The following is a 21,343-nucleotide window of genomic DNA, read 5'->3' on the forward strand; positions in this document are numbered from 1 at the left end:
CATTAGCTTAGATTTTCTGCCTATCTCTTGTGCCCCAACTTCCTCCCATCAGAAATGACACCCTCCCTGTGGAATACCCTCCCATGAGATGTCAAGCAGATAAATAACTATACAACTTTTAGAAGACATCTGAAGGCTGCCCTGTATCAGTAAGTTTTTAATGTTTGATGTTTTATTGTGTTTTTATATGTGTTGCAAACCACCCAGAATGGGTGGGGCAACCCAGACAGATGGGTGGGGTATAAATAAAAAAGTTGTTGTTGCGGTTTACAGCAACGCATAATGATTGAGTGCCCCTGCCCTCCCATTTTGGCTTCATTTTGGGAGCCAGTGTGGTGTAGTGGACTCGTAATCTGGTGAACCAGGTTCGCTTCCCCGCTCCTCCACATGCAGCTGCTGGGTGACCTTGGGCTAGTCACACTTCTCTGATGTCTCTCAGCCCCACTCATCTCACAGAGTGTTTGTTGTGGGGGAGGAAGGGAAAAGGAGAATATTAGCAGCTTTGAGACTCCTTTGGGTAGTGATAAAGCAGGATATCAAATCCAAACACTTCTAATTGGACTTGGAAAAACAGAGCTGGAAAATAACCTAGGTAATTCTGAGCCCACTTGTGGGCCACATCAGAGGTTGCCATGCCCTCAATGATGTTGTCCAGGGCATAACAGAAACGCAACCCTCTCTCAGCTTCCTTATCAAGAAGATGCATAAAGATAAGTGTTGAACAGAATTAGAGCTCAAATGCAAAGATTATGTAGTCAAAGTGCTATACACTGAATGTGTGGATGATACTGCTTGGACTGGGGACTTCTTGACTGGCTCCATCAGCTTGACCATCAGGCTTCCAATCCAAAACTAGATAATTTCTGCACTGCCAGTTTATCATCCCCTGCCTGATACTGCTACCACTACCGAGAGCCTGTGTGGTGTAGTGGTTAAGAGCGGTAGTCTCGTAATCTGGGGAACCGGGTTCACTTCCCTGCTCCTCCACATGCAGCTGCTGGTTGACCTTGGGCTAGTCACACTTCTCTGAAGTCTCTCAGACTCACTCACCTCACAGAGTGTTTGTTGTGGGGAAGGAAGGGAAAGGAGATTGTTAGCTGCTTTGAGACTCCTTAGGGTAGTGATAAAGCAGGATATCAAATCCAAACTCCTTCCTTCCTTCCTTCTCCCTGACCCACAAAACACAATCCCTCCATCTTCCCGGGTGCTCCTAGGCTTAAGGCCCAGTGCATGCATTTGTGCATGGTCTAAGCACATGAGGTGGAATTCAGTGTAACGCTAAGTGGGGAATGCATGTGGAGAACTTGGTCCACTTGTACAATTGGATTTTTCCATCCTTTTCTCCAAGAAGGCCACTTCTCCCTAAGGTATTGGCAGTTAGGTATTGGTATTGTTCTGTAGATGGAAGAGGGGAGGTAGTGCCATCACCTGCCCCAGATATTGAAGGGTAGTCCATTAAAGGATTCGGGGGGTTATGGCCCTGTCCGAAGCCTAAGGAGGTTAGAGCCCAAGGCATGCCCCCTAGCAGTGACCCCAGGGGTGTTCCTAGTTGATGTGCATCAGCAGCACTCCCCCTACTGGTGGCTAACCTTTCCTGGACTTCAAGCAGACGGGCTGGAGTCAGATATAGTCAGTTAGGACCAATGCCTAAGCCAATACCGCTCTTCACCTGTAACCAATAAAGTTGTGGCCTTTTTTTAGCCCATTAACCTTAATAATTGTGTCATGTGTCATTATTTCCACCTGGGGGGGTCGGGAACTCACCACGCAACATGCTCCCTTATTCCACAACAGCTTAGTTGAATCCTGCCCATTGAGTCTGACTTTTCACAAATGTCCAATTACATTTTTTTAAAAAAATGGCCTCCATGGGATTGAGTAATCATGCAAAGTCCCCAACCTACAAGTGACAGAATCTCTTTAGTGGACTGGGCAGAGGGCACCCATGTTGCTCCACCATTAGGCAAAGTTTATTGGTGATCCATGCATATAGGAGCTGAGCTTTGGTGATAGAGCATCATGTGATCATGTAGGTGATGTTTGCACCATTCAGTGACCACTCTAAGGAATCAAGCAGCCTCAAATCCCTTTCTCAATGAAAAAAAATTACCCAAAGCTCCCACCTTTTGGATTTCAATAAAAAGTTTCTTTTTTTCTTTTCTTTTTGCAAAACTGCCCCCCACCCTCTCGACCCGCCACCCTGCAGATCAGCACTAATTGGAGGTGACATGAGATATATCCCTTCCTTGGTCCAAATGTCTGGAAAGGAGAGTATCTATTGTGCTTTTATGTTTATGCCTGTCCTAAATAATAAAGGAAAGGGGAGTCTGACAGCCACAACACTATTATCCCAGTGGGAATCCCTTGCAAAGAAGATAGAAGATAAAGCTGTTGTTGTTTTTTTTTAAAAAAAGGCAAGGAATAAAAAGGATAAAACAATACAAGTCTGCAAGACTTTTACTGAAATTTTTTTTTTCCTTTTTAGTATATTTAATACACTGTGAAGAAAATGCATTCTTGCTGAAGGACATTTCCTAGATCTGAAAATGAGAAATTAAATTGCTCCATGATATTTTGATCATTATCAGGTTGGAGACAGTTGCTAAGGTTTTATACTGAAATATCCATTTCCCACATAATCCCCTCTGTCCTTTCATCTCTTCAAGCAGATCTCTTCTTAGCCTTGTGGCTCCTTCTTTCAGGAAAAAAAAAAGAGGGGAAGAATTTTGCATTTAGAGTTAAGCTTTAATGGAAGATTTCATCTTCTTCAGAGTTTTCAGAGGCTTCTCCTCCACCCCCACTTACATAACTGTTGGGCATCCTGTTGATGAATCTAGAGAAGAAGCAAAAAGGAGTGGAGGGGTGTGGAACGGAAGAAAAGAGTGACGAATAAAGACAGGGGTGAAGAGAAGAGGGCTATTAGAGACTGCTCTGGTTCAGTTTGTATTTTGATGCAGACTAAACTAATCCACATACCCTCAACCACTGCATGCAAGTAATACCAAGTTGGACAGAGGGCCTCCACAATAGAGGCCACCATGGGGGCATGGTATATTACAAAACAGCTGCGATGGGCATTTGGCATAACACAAAATGGCTGCTGCGGGGTTGCAGCATAATCTTCATAAGATGCCACATCTATTTATTTTTAAAAAATATTTATAACATAACATAATTTCTATGTTATTTTTCATTGTAAGTGTTCAATCAAACCCTGCTAATGAGTCCATTTCTTTACAATATTTTTGTAAATAACACATAAATGGTTCCCAGTCTAGTTTTTTAAAGTCTCTATTGTCTTTATCTTTTAATCTCTCAGTTAGTTTCACCATTTCAGCGTACTCCATCATTTTTTGTTGCCATTCTCCTTGGTTGGTACCTCATCACTTTTCCATCTTTTGGCTAGTAGTATCCTAGCCGCAGTTGTGGCGTACATCAAGAGTTTCTTCTTCTCTATAAGATGCTACATCTAAAAGAGCAGAGAAAGAGACAGGACCACAAAAGGATGCAAGCACGATGGGGAGAAAGGCACTTAGATCAGGATGTCTGAGTTTTAAGGGAACTGCTATTTATTATTCTACTACTGAAATTGTGCTTGAAGTGGTTTTTGATAAATGAGTGAAACACTTGTTGTTTGGGGGGGGGGGGGGACATGGAGATGAAGGAGGGCAGCCGGGATTTATTGAGGAGGGAATGCTCACCAGGTTCAGGTTTTTATCCGAGCTGGGGAAAAAGAGGGGCTTAGAACATTGCCTCTCCTTTGAGATGGGTTTTTTAAGACCCCAAAGTTCATGATTCGGCTGACTCTCCCCAAAATTTCTAGACGATTCTGGGATAAATTGAGCTCATATAAGGCTGTGTTCTCTTCTGAGAGGTGGTGCAGTTGGGGCCCAGTTGAAGAAGTACAGTGGTACCTCAGGTTAAGTGCTTAATTCATTCTGGAGGTCCGTTCTTAATCTGAAACTGTTCTTAACCTGAAGCACCACTTTAGCTAATGGGGCCTCCTGCTGCTGCCGTGCTGCCGGAGCACAATTTCTGTTCTCATCCTGAAGCAAAGTTCTTAGCCTGAGGTACTATTTCTGGGTTAGCGGAGTCTGTAACCTGAAGCGTATGTAACCCAGGTACCACTGTATATGAATAAGCACCAGCAAAGATAGGGAAGAGGTAGACCTATTCAGGGAGGGGAGGCCACCAAGAACATATTGTCCAACTCCAACCCCTTGGAATTTGAATTGGCTAGTCCACAAGTCCACTAGCTTCCTGTGTTGCTAGAGGCAATTGTGCAAGTTCTACCTCATGTATGACCTGGCCAGTACAATGTATCCTAAATCAAAGGGGAAGATTCCATGGCTTCCCTCAGCCTATTAATTGTTATTAGATTTTTCTTACTCCTAACTCCGTGTGAATAATTAAATGGCTCAATCACCAATGCTCACAGGAAGGACTTCTGGACGTACCAATGGCCAGGCTCCGTTCAATTACTTCTAGGGCGAGCTTCCTCACACTTCTACTTTATCATCATCCTTCAAGGAAGATAATGAGCACTTTTTTTTCCACTTTCCCAAAGTATTTAACTTGTCAGCCTAGCATCATTACAACAGTTTTGAGGAGATCAATGGGAGCAAATTAATCTTACTGGTACAGTATAATAAGGTTCAAAGCAATTCTTGCCTTCAGAGGTTTCTCCAAATTATTCTTTTGATGTAATCGCTATTTAGGCCAGTGGCTTGAAGGGACTGATAAGGGAAAATGGTGGATTGCTCTCCCAGTGGTTTGTGCTAAATATTCCTAAATAGAAACAGCTCACTAGGTCAACAAGCATATTTTATAGCTCGGATTATACACTGATACCTTTCGTTAAATAAAAAGCACATTAAATATGACTAGTAAGAACTAGCGCGCGCACACACACACACACAAAATAAGGATGTTTTCTTTCAGGATACTGCTCTTATGAGCCAAATTATTCCATGTTTCCGCCACAACATAAACCATGTACAGTTAACATATGGAAATCACAGGAGGCTCTTTCCGATGTACTACTTACTGTGCATTATTCCTGACTTGTTTGCGGGGAGATTAGATGATGCTGACAGCTTAGTGAGCATTCATTCTGATTTGTTTGTAGGGAGGTTAGATGATGTGGCCTCAATGCAAGTGTTATGCCATACTTTCCAGTGCATCCCCCCTTTCTTTAACACAGTAAATCTGAAGATTTACTTCAGATTTGGGGGAAGACCGTTTCTTGCAGAAAAACCTCCCATTCTTTAGTGGATTGCACCCTGAATTTATGGGTGTGTGGTTGAAACGCACCCAAAAATAGTGGACAGTCTGGAAGTGCTCAAGATCTGGTTAGAATGGCAACTAGCTAAGTGTTGTCTCTTTTTTTTTTATGAGACTAGGGAGAAGGACCCTAAGCAATGGTTGCGTGGCAAAACCCTCAAGCCAACCCCCATTGGCATAAAGAAATTCACACAGTCACAGAATTTTTGTTTAAGGTTACTGGGCAATTTTTTTGGTCACAACTTTATTGATTACAGGAAATGAGAGTGGTATTGGCTTAGGCATTGGCAAAAGACTATCTCTGACTCCTGCCCCCTTTGCAGGAAGTCTGTAAGGGTAAACCACCCAAAGGGAAATTGCTTCAGGGGAACCCGCCTGCACCTCCCCTGGTGTTCCCAGAGGCCTGGCATGGCCCTAGCCCATCAAGCGGACTTCGGAGAAGATCCAGGCCCCAGATTCCTTTAACAGAATACCCTTGAAATGGAGGGGCAGGCGATGGCTGACGTCCCCTCCTCCACTCAACAATAAGCCAATGCCTAATCGCCAAACAGAATACCCTTGAAATGGAGGGGCAGGCGATGGCTGACGTCCCCTCCTCCACTCAACAATAAGCCAATGCCTAATCGCCAAACCTTGAAGGACAGATTGTGAAGCTGAGGCTCCAGTACTCTGGCCACCTCATGAGAAGAGAAGACTCCCTGGAGAAGACCCTGATGTTGGGAAAGATGGAGGGCACAAGGAGAAGGGGGCGACAGAGGACGAGATGGTTGGATAGTGTTTTCGAGGTTACCAGCATGAGTCTGACCAAGCTGCGGGGGGCAGTGGAGGACAGGAGTGCCTGGCGTTCTCTGGTCCATAGGGTCACGAAGAGTCGGACACGACTAAACGACTAAACAACAACAATCGCCAAACCTTACAAAGTTGTGACAATTGCTAAGAGGTAGGCAAAAACCAAGTGGCCCATGCCAATTGTCCAAATGGAAAAATTCCTACCCGGTCCCCAACCCAAGAAGGGCAACCAACCAATGTCCAAAGCAAGGCCAAACGACACTTAAATTAAAGGGAGGGTGGACGGGTGTTTGGCAGTGTGAAGCAGGTGCTTGGCACACGTCGTGCTGCTGCTTTTATACATTCCCCCACAATCACCCATTCAAATTGAATGGGCAATAGCCCTGGGTGATCATGGTGCCACCCTACATGAGGGTGATGGCTCCACCCACGCCAGGGTGGGGGGGACCGGGTTAGGAGCCTGCCCGCAACCAGGACCATCTATTAAGATGATCCCACCTATTAGTCGTGCTACACATATAGAACTAAGGGAAGCAGAGCAAAGCGTTCTGAAACCTTGATCCTATGAATGGTGTTAATCCATCAGCTCAAACTGGCTGAAACCTTACATTACCTTTGGTGGTTTCTGATTCTACTCGCCACCCACTATTTCTGCTAGGAAAGCACCTTTTAAACCTCATTCTTTCCAAATAAAGATTTCTTTAATGAAGTAGGGTTTGTTGTATGCAAAGTAGGAAAGATAAGATTGTTTCCCAAATTGACGGCCCTGTGCTCAAGCACTCGTGAAATGTTCCCGCTTTGTACCTGGTAATTCAAAGTCTCTGGAAGATCCACTCTTGGAAAAGATAAATTGGAGCTGTTTTGGTTGGGCTAATTGAAATCACCAACCTCCCAGGGATTTGCTTCTCAGCATTTCCCTAGATAAGCCAGGGTGCCACAGCTTTCCATCCACATGTCTCGCTGAACTGCCTTATCTCTTGCATATTCCAATTGTCAATGTCATTAAGGCTTTGCTCATTTCAGGAAAAAAACTCGTGCTGGATAAGTAAATCAAAATGCACACACAAAAACCAGGCACTTTAATTACTTCTCCAGGAATGTGCCAACTTTACAAAAGAAGGCAAGGATGCTACAAGATCAACCAAGAATTGGTTTGAGAACTTTCAGGGTGAAGGGATCTCATTCGCAAAGCAAGAGCTGATACAGCAGCAGAGTGACAAAGAGGGTGTGCTCTCTGCTGTGGGAAGAGTGGCTTGTTCAAATCTCTCCTCAGCCACAAAAGGGAGCTCAGTGGACAACAGGGCATTGGCAAAGCACCTGCTTTGAATGCAGAAAGTCCCAGGTTCATTCCCTTGCAGCTCAAGGTTTAGCTGGGAGTATGCACCCAATCTGAAATATTGGAGAGTGGCTGCTAGTCAAGTGAAGCTTCCAATGGTCTCACTCAGTATAAGGCAACTTCCTATGTTCCCACAAGCTAGTTGAGAGTGGGGGAAGTGAGCCATTATTATTCTCTCAGCCTCATTGCTTCCTTCCATTTTTAGAAAGAGAATAGAAATGTTGATGTACAGGCTTGCTGCAAATATTACCAAGACAATTGCTGCAAAACACTCTAAAGGTAACTGCACCAAGTTCAAAGTTCTTGTGTAGGCATACAAAGCCCTGAATAACTTGGATCCAATATTCTTTAAGGACCGCCCAACCCAATCACTGAGATCATCCAGAGGCTGATCAATCCCCAAGTTATAGAAGCCCAACAGGCCTCAGTCAGAAGTTGGGCGAATAGTGCTGCTGGTCCCATGCTGCAGAACACTCTGCAGTCAGAGATTCTGCAGGCATCCTTGCTTTTGGCTTCCAGGTATCTCTTGAAGACTTTATTATGCCAGCAGGCCTTTGCAATTCAACATGCATGCCCAGCAGTGCTCTAGAATCTTGTAGAAGGCAAGGAGTTCTGGGTCTGCTCCAGAAATGCTAATGTCTTAGCGTTTTCTGTTGATGTTCATGTGCTCTATTTATGTGCCTCATCACCAGAGGCCTTTCCCATGGAACCCCACTTTCTGACGTTAGGAAAAGGAGGGCAGCCACTGAGTGGCAGTAATTGGAATAGGGGAGCAAGCACTGTTAATTTAGCCTCTCCCTGCTCTATTGTTCCCCACTGCCTCTGCTTCTCTGCTGCCTTCTTTTATGGTAAACAAGGGTTCTCTCCCTCCTGTTTACAATCAGCCTTTCTGATTGGTTGCTGTCAAGCTGGCTTGCCGACCCTCCTCAGAGCCAGCTATGCAAAACTGTGTGCCCCATGAGCCTCCATCAATCATTTCTGCTGTATACGTTTGACTTTTCCAAGCAATCTGACAAGGGCAACAGGGAGGAAGAAGTGGATGAAATAAGAAGCATGGTGACAAATAAGCCTGAGTAACTGTAGCTCTTAACTCAAGGCTGACTAACCTTTCGGGGGGCCAGGAGCTGATTTGTTCTCGGCAATCAGTTGGCAGCTGTATGCTTATAGCAACTGTGGCTATCCTGACACACACTTGGATGCATACACACCACATGCATGTATACACCACCTTCTGGCTCTTCAGATAATCGGTCCAGTGAATGGGAAGGAGACAACTTCCAATTCCATTGTGGGGCTGTGTTTAACTCTTTCTGCCCAGCCCCATGCTGTTGGGAAATAACTTGAGGAAGACCAAGTTAGTTCTGCAGTCCCATGTGTGGGGGAAACTACAAAAGAAAAATGGCTGCCTGCCCAAATTCTAAATAATCACTGGACTTGACTCACTTTCTAGTCAAAAGAGCCCCCAGCAGAGTTTAAAACAAAAATATGTGAAGCATTTGCAAATCACGGGAAATATAGGTTGTTAAACTTTGAAATGTCCCAAGAGGAAGCGCTCACAAACGTGCTCCCCTAACTTTAACTGGATGCACCCTTCCATTGCCTGCTAGTGCAAGTAGCTTATATCCTCTTAGCACACACACACCATAATTGTATTTCATAAATAAATAGCAGATTATCATTTCCACCGCGTTCTTATGAACTGCTTCCTATTCAGCAATTTTCATATTGCTGACAAATAACCATCCATCTTATTTTTGAGTGGCCAAATGCCTTTTGCCTGCCCTAACATTTGTCAGTTGACATGCTTTCTAAATGTCTAGTCAATCATTTCTCAGTTAATGTATCTCTATTCTGAAATAATTTATCAAGCAGATCAATGGTGGCAAGTCACTGTGTACCCCGACAATGGGGTGTTCTGTAGATTGTTGTTTGTTCCAATAAAGTACAAAAGAGATGGTTTTCCAGGGGAGAGCAGCAGGGTAAAGGTAAAACCACTCACACCTGTGCTTTCTAGGCATGGGACAAGCAGAAATGTAGATGAGCCCTAAGCTGAAGTCATTTTAACTTGGAAACAGAATGGGATAGAGTGGGCTATCAGTGGATGGGTCCTATTCTCTTGTACTATTTGGCAATGGATGGAGATGGTACCTTAATAAAGGACCTTATCTGGGCCTGGCACACAGCTAGCACCCACACGGACATGCCTTTAGAACATTTGTCATTGGGCAGGCTGGTGAAAGGTGGTCTCCTGGTGCTCAGGGTTCTTTATTGGTCCAATCTACTTAGGAAGTAAGATCAAAGCTTAGTGATGCTGTAAAAGGGAAATGGTTGGAAGGAGTCAAACGGTATTAATATGCTCAGCATGTCAACCTGTATCCTGTGTTAGATGTTCTTTATTTTGTAACTGATGGAATCTCAATGAAAAGAAAAAAAAGGAGGGAGGGAGGGAGGCAGGGAGGAAACTATGGGGAAAGCATAGCTTTAACTGCTAGTGAAACACACATCCCACCACTGTATCCCGAGGTCTGATTCAGAAATGATAGATTAATAGCTGCATAACAGGATCTTGATGCCTATATATATATATATATATATATATATAAACACACACACAGCCTGGCAAGGTATCTAGGTCCCAGCATGATCTTGATGATGAAATACAAAAACCTGCCAAGTTAAATATCAATCTGTAATAATTATTTTTTAACACTCTCAATTCCCAGTAAGGTAATACAAGTGATATTCCAACTGCAAACACAATATCTATAAACATAAGTCTGTTGGCAAATCTCAGGGTGTTTTATCCTTTCAAATTACTCTGCCGAGTGACAGTAGCTATTTAAACCTGGCTAGAGGGGATTTTTCCCCCCACCCCAGAAGGTACATCAAGTGGGCAGTGTGCTACTTTGTACACTGTGAAGTTCCCAAGGTACTGGTTAGTTTCTTTCCTGGGGAAAAACCCCACATATGTACCTTGCTACTGATCATGAAGGAGGAAGTGCCTAATTTCACTATACAAGGGAGTACTGGTCTCTATCAATGCATGGCCACGCCCACATGTAGGGATGAGAGAATTTGTCCATTTTAGTTTCTCTCTGTTGCTCATTTTTTTCAGTCTTCAGTTCTCCAAATTTCCACATCATTTCTACTTTTTACATCCTCATGAAAATTTATCAGTGAATTTATCTTAATGTGCACATCTGTATACAATTCCCCTCATATACAGAAGAACCTGCCCAGTTATTGAGCTCCCTCAATAGGTCCTTCTACCTTCTGCCCGATGAACTGAGGCAGATGATGAGCAGCAATCTAATATTTTAGAGCATGATGATGATGATGATGATGATGATGATGAATTTCTACCCTGCCCATCCCCAGTCACTCTAAAGCTACTCTGGGGTGGCTCCTATCTGACAGCAAGCCATGTGAAGGCCTTGGCATTTCCTCAGGCTATAAAAGACAGATTCCTTTACAGTGGTGCCTTGCAAGACGAAAAGAATCTGTTCCGTGATTCTCTTCGTCTAGCGGTTTTTTCGTCTTGCTTAGCAAGCCCATTGACGGCTTAGCGGCTTAGCGCTATTAGCGGCTTAGCGGCTTTTAGCGGCTTTTAGCGGCTTAGCGGATAAGCGGCTTAGCAGCTTAGAAAAAGGGGGGAGGGGGAAAAAGTCGGAAAAGCTCGCAAGACATTTCGTCTTGCGAAGCAAGCCCATAGGGAAATTCGTTTTGCGAAGCGCCTCCAAAACGGAAAACCCTTTCGTCTAGCGGGTTTTTCGTCTTGTGAGGCATTCGTCTTGCGGGGCACCACTGTAATCTTGTATCACTTTGGTCCTTTCCCCCAACCCTCCAGGACAGATTTGGGGGTGCAAAAGCGGCTGTAGAGGGAAGGAAGGATTAGTGAAAAATCACCTCTCTTGCTCTGCTGTTAGGACTCTAAGGTTGCACCCTCTAGAGAAGCCTAGTTAGTAGGATCCAAACCTATGACTGTTTTGACTCCCCAAGGTATGAGGAAAAACCTAAAACTAAACCCATAACCCTGTGGGGTCTGAAATATATTCACTACTGAGAAGAACATTAATCTTGTGGTTACACCAATCATTTTTTAAAACAACAACAACAACAACAACCAAATACTCACAATTCTGGTGGAAATAGAAATTGTGTCAACTATCAACTTTTCTCAGTGCCACTCAGTGAATGTTTTCTATTACTTTTGTCTCATTTCTTTGTCTCTCCTTCATGGATTGGCCATATGGGGTTTTTTCCTCCTCTCTGGATTGGCCATGTTGGTGATGCTACACCACCAGTGATCACCCAGCAGCCAGGATCAAATCACAACAATATGGTAGCCAGTTAGATCTGTTTGCATAATGTCATCACTGGTAGAATGTGATGGCAATGTTTCTTGGATCACCTGGGTGATCTCATGCTGCCAAGAACCATGCAGTGAGTGGTATGATGTCACAGTGCTATAAAGCCAATAAGATATGGCTTTCTTATTATTACACTGGAGATGACAGTGAAAGTGAAGTATAAGAAAAAGCAAACATTTTCACAGAGGGCAAAAGTGGGTGGTTCTGAACTGGCTTTAGCCTTGATGCACTCTTGGAAGTTTCCACCCCCAGGGCTTGTCAGTTCCTCAATAATAATAATAATAATAATAATAATAATAATAATAATGCTTACTCTACATAACACACCCTTCAACTGTTCTAACCAGTGACATTCTTCTATTTTAGCAACTTTTTATTGTGTGTAAGTTCCATTAGAGATGAAATTATGGCTATTATTCTTTACAAAAAAGGGAATCATTTCATGCTTGCTTTAAGCTGCCTCAGAGATATCACTATTCTATATTGCCACTGCAGAATTGCCTATACGTCTGTCTACCCACTGTGACCAATATTTCTGAAAACCTCATTTTTGTGTGTGTGTGATCACGTTATTTTCTGCTTTGACATTTTCTGTTCCCCTTATCTGGATCAGTGTTTTCATGTCAAAATAAATCTTACAATTAAAGCGCACAGCTGGAATGCAGGACAATCGTGTCACCAACAATGAGGGTGACAATGTATAATTTACGCTCTGAGTTTTACACAAGGAAACAAATTGACACTGTGGTAATACCGAAGTGCATAAATGAGTTTCATAATTTTTTTCCCGTCAGATCCAAGCATTATTATAGCCTTTGCATCTTTTCCTCACTATTTTCCCCCCAGATGAAGTTAAATACAGTTCCCCTTCTTTCATGCACTTGCTGTGAGCAGATTTTTCTTTTTCATTATCGCATTTGGCATTCAAAGTTATTCATTGGAGAACTAATCTTAAATCCATTGAAGCTGGTGGACTTGTGTTGGGGAATAGATTGTATCCTGTGGCTTCTTTTTGTATTATTCAGCTCGCCTAAGATCTTGGCTTGCTGAGCCCTTGACAAACTGGAACATTGGTCTTCTGCTGCAGCCTCAGAAGGATGAGAACTGAATGCTTGGAACTTCTGGAACATCTAAAGCAGGGAGATCAGCAAGCCAGCAGAAGTGACTGGAGAGCAAGTAGAGTGATAGTCAATGACCAACGCCACTGAGTGCAACTGGTGGGCACCAAAGGTGTGTGTGTGTGTAAGTCAGCATCTAGTGACCACCAGCGGACTGCTTGATGTCATTGGCCTACTTAGGAAACTGCTGCCCACTCTGCAGCCATGCACCTGGACACTGCCAACACTATCAATCCTGCCTCTACCACCACACAGAGCTGCTGGTGAAGGTGTGCATCCTGCCATTGAGTTGCCTCTCTCTGGTGGCTATTGTACCTTCTTTAAAAGTGAGGAACATGTCCAAGATGACTGGCCAGCTTTTACAAGGTGTGACCGGAAAGTACGGTGAATGGTCACAGAAATCAGACAGCGAGAAATATTTGAACATAGATACCTTACAGGCCTTCAAAGTAGGCCCCCTCTGATACAATGCACCACTGACAACGTTCGTAGAACTGTTGGAAACTTCCGGAGAAGTCCTTTTTTCATACTGCTTTCAGTTCCCTCATCACAGCAGCTTGGACATGTGAAATGTTGGAAAATCTGTGCCCTTTCAGTGCAGGTTTCAGAAAAAAATCCAGTGGGGCTAGAGATCGGGAGAATATGGAGGGTGGGATAACTCAGTAACCTCAGCAGTGATTTCACGTGGAATATGCAATTCTTCCGATGATCCTGCATCAATAACTCATGAATTCTATATTTGCCACTGTTCTGCTCATCGATGGTCTGCTAGACCAAGGGTCATCTTCTATCGTTTGCCGCCCTTCACGGAAACACATAAATCACTCATACACTGTCTTTCAAGTTGCAGCTTCATCTCTGTACGCAATTGTAAGCATTTTGTGGGTTTCCTATGCTGATTGTATGTTCAAATATTTCTTACTGTCCAATTTATGTGACCATTCACTGAACTTTCTGGTCACACCTTGTAAGTGCCAGAGGCAATCCTGAGTCTCTGTTGAGTGTAATGGTATGATGCGCACATTTTCAAGCACCTGTTTATCTGGGTGTGATTGCATGTTGCACGTCACATGGGGCTGCCATTTTAGTTAAAGCTATGGTTTTCCCAGTAGTAATGTATGGAAGTGAGAGCTGGACCATAAAGAAGGCTGATCGCCGAAGAATTGATGCTTTTGAATTATGGTGCTGGAGGAGACTCTTGAGAGTCCCATGGACTGCAAGAAGATCAAACCTATCCATTCTTAAGGAAATCAGCCTTTAGTGCTCAATGGAAGGACAGATCATGAAGCTGAGGCTCCAATACTTTGGCCACCTCATGAGAAGAGAAGACTCCCTGGAAAAGACCCTGATGTTGGGAAAGATGGAGGGCACATGGAGAAGGGGACGACAGAGGACGAGATGGTTGGACAGTGTTCTCGAAGCTACCAGCATGAGTTTGACCAAATTGCAGGAGGCAGTGGAAGACAGGAGTGCCTGGCATGCTCTGGTCCATGGGGTCGGAAAAACAAAACGACTAAACAACAACAACAACAAAGAGTCGGAAAAACAAAACGACTAAACAACAACAACAACAAATAAACAATATTATTGCCATAAGACATATATTTATAACTTACTATATTCTGTATAAACTCTTTCCAAATTTCAATATATTTGTCCAAACAATGCCTGCATCTATAAGCAGTCTGTTCGTATTTTGCGAGTGCTGTCATGTCATCAATCCATTGATTAAAGGGGATCATATCTTTATTCTTCCAAATCATCAATACCAGTCTTTTGGTCACCATTAGGACATGTATAATCCACTTTTGTTGTCCAGTTGTCAACTTCCATACAATAGGTATATAATTCAGAAGATTGTTTTCCTCTGAAAAATTTTGGTTCCCCATCCTTCATATACACACCTACAAAATTCTCATTTAAATACACCCTAGCTAAAGAAGCAAGGCGAACCTTTTCTGTAATGGTTTTCAGCAACTAGGCTTTGCAACATGAACATTCATGTCAGGATTATCATCTTAATCATTCATCCATATGCATGTTATGAAAAGTGACTGCCAGTTCATCAGAGGATTGCCCCAAGGGTTAAGCTGTGAGAAGAACCCCAATGATGCACCACACATCTATCTATTACCCTTTCGTTTCACACCCTTAAGCACTGAGTGAACTTTTGATGTGTTGCCATGCCCGCTTTGGTTTCTAAATAGGTAAGAAAGGCATTTTGTTTTTCTGTGCTTTTTAACCTGTCTCACAGGTAAACTTGTATGTTGTATATTTGGTTTTCTGAGTCAGCAGTCATGCAGATATACTTATCTGAATAGCTCTGTTCCGACAAGGGCCGAGCCAAAAGAGTGATGCATTTTGGTCAATAGCTCCCCTTCCTTGGTTGATTTTTCAGTTTGGTTCTAAAAGTGACCTGCATGTTGACCTGTTGAAAGTGGCGGTGTTAATGATCCAGAAACAATTGTTCACTATCAACGAGCCTTGTTTGCTCTTCAAGGAGCCATAAGGTAGCCAATGATGGTTTGTTTTGCAACCTGGTGGCATCATCAAAATCACCACATGGTCCCTGATCGGCAGGGATAATGTAATGGAGAAAAATAAGCCCTACCAAATGGGGTAAAAAAAGAGCACCAGAACAGCAGAAGGCTGGATGAGTTATCGCTATGAACTGGCCATGAAAAAAGGCGAATATTCTGAGAGGCAGAAATTCAAGAGGCCCAAACCACATCTTTGCTACACCATGGCAACCATGGGAGAGGCTGGAGAAAGTGAACATGGGGGTATGCATGGAAACCCCTAACTAAATGCACAGAGGTAAGTGTCATACCTGTTGCTGTACCTACTTTGGCTAAAAAATGTTTCACCCCTGGTGTATAGTGTGGTCAGAGCTTGCGAGTCCTCCTGGCTTGTGGCTTTTGAAGACATTTTTCTCCAGGCCACGAATGGAGCCCTTACTAGAAGAAACATGACAGCAGGCCCTGAGGATCTATCAGCCTCAGATATGGCAGAGGCTTCCTGGGGCTGAGGGGATCAGAGAGTGCTGTTCTGTGCAATGCCCTCCAATGTTGAACTGGATGATGTTATTGTAGATGCAGCAGACATCTTGAAAGAAAGGAGGGATTAAATGAATTACAGAGCTCTCATGCAAATACGACATCTCTAGCTAATAGACCAGCTTTTAGTACTGAATTTATGTTGGAAAGGAATCAAAAGATTTCCTTGTTTCCATGAGAAAGCAATATTTCAATGTGATGTTTTCTGATCAGAAGCCACATGGCTGCAAAGATGGACCATTTCCAGAGGATGTAAACAAATGGCAGATGATTAAAATGAAAATAAATTTGACTTTCTACAAATTGTTTAAAGGAGCAAATTAGCGGGCAAAGAGTATATTCATCAGACCATTTATTTATTTATTAAAAAGCCTTATTCCTGAAAATTAGACTTCTTTTTTTACTAACGTCTCAAAAGACAATGGAATGAAAGCTTAATTCAAGGTATAACACAGACAGACACTAGCAACCTCAAAATGGCATTACATCTGTCCTAAACTGATAACAACCAGGATGTTCAGAATAAAGGCAGGGATTGGGCTTTAATCTCCCACACTGTGTTCCAGAAAAGCAAGCAAACATTATTTGACATCTGTGTCTGTTGAAAGGGTTTCCTCCTTGAAATGAACAACAGGTAAGAACATATATTGGAAAAGGGCAAAACAATAAAGCCATGGAGGCAGAGGAAGGAAAGGAACAACAAGGGGTGCGTGTGACAAAATGGGCATAACATTGGTACTAAGATATGTTTATAGAATTCCTTTCCTAGGGAGGTCTGTTTCTCCCTCTAGTTCCAATGATCAGGTTATGAACGGTGTTGCTTATGAAGCCAGAACATCACCACTCATACCCAAGAAACAGACATCAGTGGACTTGGGGAAACAGCAAAGTTTACAGAAGAATGGCAAAAATGGGGGAACCCTTGCTGGGGGGCAGGACCACTCAAAGAGCTCAGTGAGGACGAAGCATGCTCAGTGGGCATAGAATGCTGACTCAAGAGTGAAAATGGAAAAACACAGAGAGGGAATGGAATGGAATCCTGAGGATAAACACTCCAGACAGCATATTGTTGCAGATCCTACATATCAATGAAAGCCACCATGGCATAATGGTTAGAGTGTTGGACTAGGAACTGGGAGACTAGGGTTTGAATCCCCACTCATCCATGAAGCTCACTGGGTGACCTTGGGCTAGTCACCATCTCTTAGCCTAGCCTAGCTCACAGAGTTATTGTGAGGATGAAATGCGGAGGATGAATATGGTATATATATATATATATATATGGAATAAACCAGTGCTTTTTTCTAAACAAAAATGTTTAGGGGTACTCTCATTTTCCTACACATATTGAAATGCTGCCCCTCAATGAGGCCATACTTAGATTCACAAAATGTTTAGAGGTATGCGTACCCAGAGAAAAAAAAATCACTGGAATAAACAAATAAATATCAGAGCCATTCTCCCTTGGCTTTTAGGAGACTGACAAAACCTCTCTTGGTTCCAAAGGCTCCTGAAGGAGATAGTTGAGGTCTCACCCAGCTGATGATAATGGACAGAGGTTAGGGCCAAACTACATGCTCTGAAATTAAGGCAATGCTTGTCTATTACAAAGAAGCCATTTGCAAGGGCAAAACAGGAGATGGCAGATGCTGTACCTATTGTCCAAGCCTCTCACTGCCTGCAGCTTTAGTCTTGCACTGCTTACTGCCCTCCAGCAATGTTCCCAACATGTGCTACTGGTGGAAGACCATAGGAGAAGGCACTGCTGTGTAGGCATTCTAATGTAGTCATGCTCATTGATGTCAGTGGTTTACTATGGGTAAAAGTAGTAGACTATCACACTGTATGTTATTGTACAGCTGTACTATACTTTGTAAAGGTAAAGGTAAAGGTACCCCTGCCCATACGGGCCAGTCTTGACAGACTCTGGGGTTGTGCGCCCATCTCACTTAAGAGGCCAGGGGCCAGCGCTGTCTGGAGACACTTCCGGGTCACGTGGCCAGCGTGACATCGCTGCTCTGGCGAGCCAGAGCCGCACACGGAAACGCCGTTTACCTTCCCGCTGGTAAGTGGTCCCTATTTATCTACTTGCACCCGGAGGTGCTTTCGAACTGCTAGGTTGGCAGGCGCTGGGACCGAGCAGCGGGAGCGCACCCCGCCGCAGGGATTCGAACCGCCGACCTTTCGATCGGCAAGTCCTAGGCGCTGAGGCTTTAACCCACAGTGCCACCGGTTCCTATTAGACCAGTGGTGGGGAATGTGTGGCTCTCCAAAAATTGTTGGACTACAACTCCCATGCTGGTGGGGGCTGGTTGGAGTTGGAGCCCAGCAACATCTGACTCTCCACTGCTGTACGAAACTCATATTGCCAGGTTACTCTAGTGCCACATCTGTGAACCTTGGAAGTGTATCAACAACTTATGGAAAGTAGAGTAGACTGCCAGAGCAAAGTGCTAATGTGTGGCCTGAGAACCTGGACTTTCCTTACAGTTCCAAAGCTTGGTTGTTTCTTTATGTTTACCCTAGGCTCTCCACTAAACGTCAAAGCCAACAGGATTCAGCTGGAGTTAAGTCTGTGCAATGCAGACCTTGAAGGAAGCAAAAGCTTGCAATCTGTGGACTAAAATTATTCACTAGGCAGACCAGAACCATATAAATGTATATGTATGCTATAAGATAGTAAAGAAAAGAGAATGCAGGAAGATTTTAAAAAACTACGTCCACAGCAAAGTTCATTTATGGTTAATTTTTCTTTTGAGTTCATATTGGTAGTGGAGGGAGGGAAATCTGGGTCAGGGAGTTCCACTCACTTGCAAAGAGAAGCAGCAGCCACTCTGCATAAAGGACTATAACATTTTTTAAAAAATCTGATACAAAGATATTGAAGCCAAGGATCCAAATTATAGTATAGATAAATGTATTATTTGGTATAAGTCAAAGTTTTATAGGGGATGCGGGTGGCGCTGTGGGTTAAACCACAGAGCCTAGGACTTGCTGATCAGAAGGTCAGCGGTTTGAATCCCCGCGATGGGGTGAGCTCCTGTTGCTTGGTCCCTGCTCCTGCCAACCTAGCAGTTCGAAGGCATGAAGTGCAAGTAGATCAATAGGTACCGCTCCAGCGGAAAGGTAAACAGCATTTCCGTGTGCTGCTCTGGTTTGCCAGAAGCGGCTTAGTCATGCTGGCCACATGACCTGGAAGCTGTATGCCGGCTCCCTCGGCCAATAAAGCGAGATGAGCGCCGCAACCCCAGAGTTGGTCACGACTGGACCTAATGGTCAGGGGTCCCTTTACCTTTACCAAAGTTTTATAACAACAAACTTACATTTTATTCACCACAAAATCCTTTCTTTATTGTTTGCACATCCCATTTTTCCTCCATTGAGAACAAAATAAACACCTAAACATGTTGTCTCTTTCCAAATGTTTAGGCAATGTGCCTTTTACCTTACCTATGTTGTTAGCCACTCTGAGCATGTCTTTGTGCAGAAAAAGTGGACTGTACGTTTTGACATAATTGATGGCCTACGACTATCCTATGAATACACAGTAAAGTCTTACAATGTCATTTTGCTTCATGGCTCGTTGGGAATAATTTATTATTGCCATTTATAGGTGCAACATTATTTTTCCTTGTGAAAAGCAAATCTCTTAAAACATGTCAGGTATACATATTCTAATCAGAGTTGCAATGTTCAACTGAACAATCATTTAGATTAGTCCATTAAAACAATTTTTAATTGACTAAGATGTTGCTCTGGTTATTCAGACAGCAGCGTTTTAGTTTATATATATATATATATATATATATATATATATATATATATATATGCTTCTAAAAACTGAAGGTGGCAAGCACCATTGTTGTAAAAGAGGTTCCCTCCATTTTCTCATACAGACGAGTTCCTCCTCTAAGGCGCAAATTATGTATGGTTCTTACTTCAGAAGTACTGTTTACCCAATATGCACATTTATGGATATTTCATTAATCGACTAAAACTCACATGATTAATCGATCAAAATTTCTGTCAACGGGTTGCAGCCTTAATTGAATGGACAGTATGTTATTCATAAGTTGTTTGGTTTTTCTTTGGAATTCTGCATCCCTTCCTCTCTCCCTCCATCAATACCTGCTTTGAAAACAGAAGATCAACCTTCCCCATCAGTCTTTCCCAGCCTGGTACCCTTCAGAAACTTTGGACTACAGTGCCCATGTGTGCCATCCACTATGATTATGGGATCCAGCAACAACTGTTGGGTCACCAGCTCCCCCTCTCCCAGTTTAAAATAATCTTATGCAATAAACATTTGGAAAGATTCCTGCCTCGGGCTTGGGTGAGAGACTGCCACTTAGAGCATGCAATGTTGTGCATAGATGGGCCAGTCTTGGCAATGGGATAATCCCCACCACTGCACCAAATGTATGTTCTAATCCAGGGATGTCCAACAGGTTGATCGCGATCTACTGGTAGATCCCCGTGAGGTTTTGGTAGATCGTGGTCGATCTCTGGCTCCCTTTCCTTAGTATCGCTAAAACTGACTCCTGCCCCACCCCATCACCCTGCCCTCCATTGTTGTATGATCTATGGAAGGGAAGACAGAGCTTTCTCTGTGCTGCTGTTTTGATCCATCGCGATATTTTTGTGAGTGACTTTACCACTTTGCCCCTTGCCTTTAACCCTCCCCCCAAAATGAAACTTTCTCCTCCCCTCAAAAAGCTGTACAACTTTGAGCTGCCCTCCCAAATGGGGCTTTTCTCCTCCGTAAAACAAGCCCAACAACTTTGAGCTGAACCCCCCAGAAATGGGGTAGATCACTGTCAGTTTTTAATTCTGAAAGTAGATTGCAGTCTCTTGAGAGTTGGCCACCCCTGTTCTAATCTGTTCTAAATCCAAAACTTCATCTCTTTGTTAAAACTGCCATCATCTCACATAGTCAGGCAGAGAGATTGTACCAGCAAGTCTCTCCCCCCACGCTCTCAGACATACCAATGTGCATTCACAAAGAGACAGATGGCATTTTCCTCCCCCCCCCCCTTGCACTATAAAAAGGTTTCAGCGGTCAGGGAGAGGTCTTGGGTTAAATGTGTTGTGGGCTGAGTAAAAAAAAGAAAAAAGACCGTGGGTAGTGCCTTTCAGGGGGGGAGGAGTGCTTAACTGCCTCCTGCAATATTCATTTCATTTTGATACAATACCTTGGGAAGGTTCTGATTTCTCCATTTCTTTCATGAATGGGTCATCCATCTCTCCAGTTGCTGCTTCATTCACAAAGATCCTTATGCAATATTGATGCCGCACTCCATAAAGGCAGGAGGGAACTTTCTTTCCTGCAAATGGCAAAAACCTTGCCGTAATGTCCAGGGATGTCTGAAGCATATTTCCAAATATGCCAAA

The 21,343-nt window shown here is 43.4% G+C and overlaps 1 long non-coding RNA gene across 3 annotated transcripts in view; it reads right to left on the reverse strand.

Moving 5' to 3' along the window:
- Nucleotides 1-2,507: 2,507 nt before the first annotated feature.
- LOC307215960 overlaps nt 2,508-21,343 on the reverse strand; it is a 33,292-nt gene continuing 14,456 nt past the window's right edge. The window contains exons 2-5 of one of the 3 annotated variants that reach the window (XR_013838800.1): nt 21,145-21,276; nt 19,955-20,080; nt 15,855-16,001; nt 2,508-2,833 (exon numbers count right to left, since the gene is read on the reverse strand). This is a non-coding gene — a long non-coding RNA (uncharacterized lncRNA). Of the gene's footprint in view, nt 2,834-15,854; nt 16,002-19,954; nt 20,084-21,144; nt 21,277-21,343 lie in introns of all 3 variants that reach the window. The other 2 variants (XR_013838801.1, XR_013838802.1) reach the window with 2 other exon arrangements.

This window comes from Podarcis cretensis (genome assembly GCF_951804945.1).
Source record: "Podarcis cretensis genome assembly, chromosome: 5".
Classification (NCBI taxonomy): Eukaryota; Metazoa; Chordata; class Lepidosauria; order Squamata; family Lacertidae; genus Podarcis; species Podarcis cretensis.